Source organism: Arachis stenosperma, chromosome 9, assembly GCF_014773155.1.
Source record: "Arachis stenosperma cultivar V10309 chromosome 9, arast.V10309.gnm1.PFL2, whole genome shotgun sequence".
In the NCBI taxonomy this organism is placed as follows: domain Eukaryota; kingdom Viridiplantae; phylum Streptophyta; class Magnoliopsida; order Fabales; family Fabaceae; genus Arachis; species Arachis stenosperma.
In genome coordinates this window covers 118,281,966-118,289,996 of record NC_080385.1, presented here as the reverse complement: position 1 = coordinate 118,289,996, position 8,031 = coordinate 118,281,966, and the positions used below count along the sequence as shown (strand labels likewise).

The 8,031-nt window shown below is 34.3% G+C and overlaps 1 pseudogene; it reads left to right on the top strand.

Annotated features, from left to right (window-relative positions):
- Positions 1–1,793: 1,793 nt before the first annotated feature.
- On the top strand, positions 1,794–4,379 carry LOC130949855 (respiratory burst oxidase homolog protein C-like; annotated as a pseudogene).
- Positions 4,380–8,031: the final 3,652 nt, after the last annotated feature.

Below are 8,031 nucleotides of genomic sequence, written 5' to 3'. Positions count from 1 at the left end.
TTCTCTTGGAGTTGAATTTCGAGTTATGATGTGTTTTGGGCGTTCAACTCCGGATCATGACGTTTTTCTGGCGTTTAACTCCAGAAAGGGGCGTGTACTTGGCGTTCAACGCCAAGTTGCGTCGTCATTCTTCGAATAAAGTATGGACTATTATATATTGCTGGAAAGCCCTGGATGTCTACTTTCCAACGCCGTTGAGAGCGCGCCATTTGGAGTTCTGTAGCTCCAGAAAATCCATTTCGAGTGCAGGGAGGTCAGATTCCAACAGCATCAGCAGTCCTTTTGTCAGCCTTTTTCAGAGTTTTGCTCAATTCCCTCAATTTCAGTCAGAATTTACCTGAAATCACAGAAAAACACACAAACTCATAGTAAAGTCCAGAAATGTGAATTTAACATAAAAACTAATGAAAACATCCCTAAAAGTAGCTCAAACTTACTAAAAACTATATAAAAACAATGCCAAAAAGCGTATAAATTATCCGCTCATCAACCGCCCTCACTATTGTCATCTCCATGCTTCTCATCATCGTCTTCTCTGTGCTGATTTCTAGTTGAATAGGTATGTGATGATTTTTAGTAGGTTCTGAAATTTCAGAGGAGTAGGGTTCCGATATTAGGGGTTTTAATTTGGGGGTTTTAATCTGTGAAATATGGGTTTGTAAACTATGATTTGATAACACGCATGCTGTTGTTGATGAAGATGTGTGGTATTTTAGGGTTTGTGAACTATGATTTTAGTTCAGACGCTTTCTTCTTCATTTTTTCCCTTAAGATTTTTGTTATTGGATTTTTGTGGATTGTTTTGATCACTCTCTCTCTGGCTCTTTGATCTCAACAGGAAACACAGCGTTTGCTCAGTGAGCCAGGTAACTTCTCATTTCTCAGCTCCATTATCGTGGTTGCATGCATACTTTGAAGTTTCCCCTCTTGTGTGTAGTGATTTGAAAGCTCTTACCCTATTAAATTGGTAGTACTTGTTTAATTTGTATGATGGTGTGAGTTGAACGTTACCTTGGTGATAGTGATCTGTTCAAGGTTTTATATAATTATTTGTTGTTATGTTCTACTAAAGTTTATACCTGTTGGGTCATTTGTTTTGATCTGGTGATGCAGCACCTGGAATTAGTGCTTGTCTCTTGTGTATGAGTCACTGTGGCCTAATAGAATCACCTGAATTTACAAAATATCAGCATTCATTGAGCTATGATGATAACCAATGAGCCATCAAACAAGACAAACTAAAAAAGTGCATTCAATACTTAATTTCTTAGATCTGTTACATTTTTTATTTACATATTTATTAACAATGAATGAACAAATTTAGTCACATGTATAAGTACCCTGTTTGTGAGTACGGTGCAGGGGGTATAAGTACCAATACTATGAATGAACAAATTAGTTCTGTATCTATGAAAGATAATTTCTACATGTTAAATTTATTCACATGTAGATTTGTTTGTATTTCGAACTTTCATAAATAAAATGATAATGAGAATAAATTCAGATTCATTTTGAACTTTGATAGATATTAGTAATTTAGTCATTATTATATTATCAAATAAGGTTAAATTTGATTTGATTTTAAACTGTGAAGGCAGATTATGTTGGTTTTATATTTTGTGGATTGAACTCTTTGGTTGTGGCTGCTGAAAATTTTACTAGTTTTATTTTTCTTAACCGTGGAGTTAATGTCGCAAAGATGATTCTAGGGTTTTTAATTTGGGGGTTTGGGTATGTTGCAGCGCGGGTGAACTCTCGTACCCTTATTTCTCCTTTTGTTCCACTTGATTTCCTTTGGTGCTACTGTTGTTAAAACCGCTTCCATTAAAATGAAGCAGGTTTCTCAAGAACTCAAATGACTCGCTTCGATTTCTTCCAAACAAACAGCACCTTCTTCTTCTGATGCTGCTGCTGCTGCAAGAAGAGGACACTACGATAGGACTAAGTCCGCGGCTTCAAGTGCTCTCAAGAAACTTAAGTTCATTGCTAAGGGTGGCGGTGGTGGTGGTGGTGGCGGTGGCGGTGGTGCAGGGTGGCATGAAGTGGAGAAGCAGTTTGATGTTCTTACTGCTTCAACTGATGGATGGCTTCATCATTCTCTCTTTGGAAAATGCATAGGTAATAATTGAAATTGAAGAGTTCATAACAAATCTACATTATTCTTTTGTTGTTGCTTTCCAAGTGTTTGTGAAATTGTTTGTGTGTGTGTGTGTGTGTGTGTGTGAGTGAGTGAAATAAGGACTTGTTCTGAGTAGTTTTCTTTTAGGAAGTGTTTAGATAACTATGGTTTGGATTTGTTTAATTGTTTGTATGTAGGGATGAGCAAGGAATCTGAGGCATTTGCTGGTGTTCTTTTTGATTCTTTGGCTAGGAGGAGGGATATTCACGGGGATTCAATTAACAAGGCTCAATTGAAGGACTTTTGGGACCAGATTTCTGACCAGATCTCTCAAACATACAGCAGCAGGCTGTAGAATATGCAGCTTTGATCATGGAAGAACTAGACCCTGAAGAGACAGGATTTATCATGGTATTTACATCATCCTATTTCAGATTGTTTTGGTATAAAACTTATCAAAATTAAGTAATATTAGTCATTATTACAGTTTCACATACAGATAAGTACTTATATTTCAAATCATAAGTATGAAGTTGATTTATATTTAAGATGATGAGAGGGACTGATTTCACTTGTATTTAGGAAATTATATCAAATCCATAAGAAAAATTTGACATAGACCAAAATCATAAATAGCTAACTCTAGAAGTGACTAGAAATTTATTTGAAAAGAAAAACAAAAACTCCATATTACTCATGTTAATCTCATTTATTTGGCCAATTGGTGATTATTATTACTGCTTCATCAGCTGGATAGCCTAGAGATGCTCTTACTGCATGGACCAAGTCATTCTACAAGAGGTGATAGCAACTTAGCAAGTACCTAAGCCAAATGCTAAGCTTGAAACTGAAGCCTACATATGAAGACAGTGCTGTTAGGAAGTGCTATACAAATACCAAGTACTTCATACAGGACAACTGGCAAAGAACTTGGGTTATGGCACTGTGGATTTGTCTGATGTTAGGTTTATTTGCCTACAAATTCTTACACTGTAGAAGGAGAAAAGATGTATATCATGTTATAGGGTATTGTTTCTCAAGATTCCCTTGCTGAATAAATGTGTCACCATTTAAATAAAGTTAGTAGTACAAACAAAGTGAGGGTATATATGTTGTTGTTCTTGCAGGTGATAGCTGTAGCAGTAGCAATTGGTGTTGAAATACATGCAATTTTTCATCTTTCTTGCGACTTCCTTCGCCTCCTTCGTGCAAGCCCTCAAAAGTGCAAGCCACACCTTGGTTCAGGAGAAACAGGATTAAGCTTCCTAAACCACTCAACAGTCCAACTGGCTTCAATGCATTTTGGTACTCACATTATCTCTTTGTCATTGTCTATGCCTCGTTGATTGTTCATGGAATCAAACTTTTCTTTACCAAAGAGTGGTACGAGAAAACGGTTAGTAACTTCAATCCCTTTTCCTTTGTATAAATTGCACTGACACTTTTCTGAGGTTAAAGTTAAATTATATACAACACTATTTTTTTAATGTTTGCATTGACTTTGTTAGTGTTGTGTTTATAAAAGAAATTAATACCACAGCTTACAATCTATAGAAATATTAAGTATTATATAACTTTAAATTGCACTAGAAATTCATTAAAAATTTAAAATATACTATTGCAAATAAGTAACTTTGAAATTCTGCTTCTTTATGTTGTGACGTCAATGTCAATAAGTTACCACTGGTCATGTCTAGTTTGTATCAATCAGATGCATCTTGATCTGGTTTTCTGCAATTATCGCCTAAATTTTAATTAATTAGATTGATTCATTCTATTTGAATGTTCTTGTGGATGATAGTATCCTTAAATCATCCTTTTACTAGTTGGAGTTGTTGATAAATGTTGGTTTCAATGTAACCTTAGTGGCTCATGAAATGACAAGGAAAGAGATTAACTAATTTATTAAGATTTAAGGATGGCACTTGTTTATTACTTGTCAGTTAATGATTAAAAAGGTCAATGTACTATAGAGAAAGCACTACTTATAGATGCTATTATAATGCATATCATTTTGTTGGCATAATGGTTCATACTAAAGTGACTTTGAGGATTATTTTCCTCTAATATGCTGTCTTATATATTGCTCATGACATGGAATATGATGAATCAGGAATCCACTATAAGTTCTAGCGTGGATTGTTCTTTGGTTCCTTTTATTGTGATTTATGGACTTATCATGTATGATCATGCTATCACTTCATATTTTGATAGGTTTCTTATTGTGCAGGGGTCTGATTTAGATAGTTTATTAGAGTAGAATAATGTAACATCTTCAGCCAAAACAATTGTTGGCTCAACACCTCTGAAGCAGAATCAGCAGAATCAGAAGCATGAAGGTAGTGTAAGGATTATTAGAAGCACACTCTCAAACAAGGAAATGCGCAAAAGTCAGTCAGCCAGGCTTCAATCGGAGCAGGCAATACCAACATCTGATCTACAAAAAGAAAGACAACCACCTACATGTGCAATTGATTTTGAAGAAATTTATTTTTAGAGAAATAAATTTTATTTTTAGAGAAATAATTTGTATTATTCCCAAATAGAAGATCTTATGGCTGCTAATTTATTATGGCAACCGAAATTTTGTTTTAGGATAATTTTTATTATTTAAAGAATATTGGATTGTATTATTATGTATTATTTTTATTTTATAATATTTTACTAATTTAATTAAAATGATAGGATTATATATATAATTATATTATTAAATATTAGGTTTTAGAAAAAAATTTTATATATATATATATATAGAAAATAAAAAAAAACAATGAGGAACCTAAGGCTACATTTATATACAGTAGCTATAGTATACCAAAAAAAAAAGAGAGACCTAAGGCTACGCTTATAAAAAGTAGCTATGGTATACAATGTGGCTATGCTTTACAAGTGATGCAGTAGCGTTGAAAAGTGTAGCCTATTCTGGAAAAATGAAAGTTGAAAAGCGTAGCCTTTGGTCCTGGACAGCATCACTTGAAAAGCGTAGCCTATTCCCAAACGCCAAAAACGTAGCCCTTGATGCAGAAAAGCGTAGCCTTTGAGAATAGGCAACGGCCGAATAGGAATCACCCCAAAAAGCGTAGCCGTAGCCCAAAAAGCGTAGCCGTAGCCTAAGGCATCATTTTTTCCATTTTTGGCTACACTTTTCAAGTGTACCTGAATGGGTGTTTTTCTTGTAGTGGAAGAGAAAGGGTGATCTCTACCATTGGATTAATAAAAGAGAGAGATCCGACGGCCAATATCAAATGACGCACCAGTCAGCCGAAGATAAGTGCTATGTGCACTGGTATGCAAAAGAAGTTCGGCATATGGAATCCGTGCCCGAGATTGAAGGAGGAAAAAGAAAGAAAGAGAAAAGAGTGTAAGAGTTTGTTATTAATGTAACTAGTGTAGTCTTCGGTGCCATGCACGGATATGACATTAAGGGATTAGATTCTGTTGATACACTTGGGTAAAAATACTAAACATACATCATTGATTGATACACTTGGGTAAACAATAAAGAAATTGTATATTGCAATATGATCATCATATATATTCTGAAACATTTTCCTATATACATTTATTGTTGAGGATTGTGATAGGTATCCACTGTTTTGACTTATTACATGCACCTCATGCAACGTATAATTATGCAACTCAGACTTTGACTTCATTTTTGATAATGCAACGTATAACTGTACATTTGTAAAGATTGGTATGGATAAGTACAATTCAACTGTACTTAATATCTGACTTTAGAATTTGTTAATTGTCAGAGCAAATGAGACAATAATCGAAAACTGTCTGCGTTGGTCTAAAAGACAAAACTTGATTATTGAAAATTATATTTATCCATGGTATTAGAACAACTTGACCTACTTTGTCTCTTGTTAGTGTGATGCATTTGATGACATAATTACCTAATTTCCTTACTTATAATCTTGTTCTGTTAGAGAACCTATTAGATTGATCAATGTTACGCAATGACATGACTAGAACACCTACTTTCAAGAGTCAATTGTGAGGCGAAAACCAGAACAATTAATTACATTAAAGACATCAGGTGTTAGTGTATTCAATTCAGACTCCATGTTACCTTCTTTCACATACAAAGTATTAGAGCTTAAATAGGTTTTCACATCACCTCCAACACGTTGCATAAAAAAAGGGTTAAGCTAATTCATAACTTTCGGTAGTGGAACACATGTTAACTGTGAGCCTCAAGACAGTACCCTGTTGCCATAAATAAAATGAGTTTATGGCTGCTTATTTAAACACTATCTCATCGAGAACCCATTGGAATTACGGGCAGGATTTGCTTAGAGTCACCGTCTAAAACTACGACCTTTCCTCTAGACGGGAGTTTTGCATTATAGTAAGGTTCAGACCTAAGAATGTCTCTTAAGAATTTGTCTAGAGCCTCCTGGCAAAATTTGTTCAAAGTCGGTCCTTCATTCCATATAATAAACTTTGCTAATTACACCAGCCTAGACAATAATGTGCCTTGTTTAATGCCACATACCCAATCTTCCATCAAGTCAAGTGGTATCTTAAATCTTGAATGTGCTGTGCGTCCGTTTGGAAGCAACAAAGAAGCAATACCGCTTGATGTAACATTTAGAACAATTTCCCTGTTGCTCCGTAATGCAGCTGAGAGAGTGTTGTATAGATACATTTTTCTAGTTCCACTATAGCCATAGGAAAAAAAAACCCCTCTATGATTGCCATTGACGGCACTTATAATCACATCGAATGCTCTTCTTGGATCTACATTCATCTTTGTCAAGTTTGTAGTAAACTCATTATGTAGAACATCAACGTCGAAGTTCAACTCATACATGCATGATTAATCGATCTTCTAAATGAAATTTGGGCATTATGGCCAAGGCATAGAGGACGAAAAGGAGAATGATTTGCATCCTCTTGAGCTTAAATTTGAGGCTCATTGTGCGTGCTCCTTATGGCTCTTAAGGATGGCTTGCTAAATAAGAAAGAGAATAACATATCCTTTTAAAGAAAGCTACCAAAACCGAATGGAAAGGAGATGAATAGAAGTTTTCCTTCACTTACTTTGCTGAACTTTAGATGGAGAATAAAAAAAAGGCAAAAGGATGAACTAGGATTTTTGGTTCTTGAAAAAATGGGGAACATGCTTATGGAGTTTGTGATGGAAATTTATATGAAGCAAAGCTAAGTGCACTCTCTTTTTCTTCTCTCAAGGCTTTTTGGCCTTCTCTCCCTTTTCCTCGCTATTTTCTTTCTTCTTTTCCTTAATAAGTTACTAAATGAGATTATGATATAAAAGTAAAAGAAGTGGTGGAAAAAGAGAGCATATAGCTCGTTGAAGTTAATGTGCCAAATCCTTGGCTAGTCATACTTATCTCTTGTTAACCTTGGTTAATTAGCTAAGGTTAAAATTCAACTAATGAAAGTGCTAAAAAGATAGAGAATTTTGGTCATGGAGAGGGAGAAGGGTGGAAAATTGTGGTGTTCAGGAGATATATATTAGACTTAGATTTATCTCAGTATAAATCTTACTGTATGATAAAATAATGAATAGTTGAGATTTATTCATGAAAGAAATAAATAAAAATAAGTGGTTAAAATTATTCTTGGAAAGATAATTACTAAGGTACTACAAGAAAAGAGAACTATTTTAACATGATTTTTTTTAACGGTCATAGTTAAGTGTAAAAATTAATATGTATTTTTGACAAATATCACAAATGTTAAATTTTTTATGTTTTTTTATGAATAATTTGATTGTAGAAAATTACTCCTCAATTTTGATACTTATTTATTTTCAACTTACTCCATTATTTTTTTTTTCGTTGAGCTCCGTCAATTTCGGCATCACACTACTCTCAATTTAGGATCATATTACTCATTCTTCATCTTCAAAATCTCAGTTTATTCTTCAGTTTCAAGAT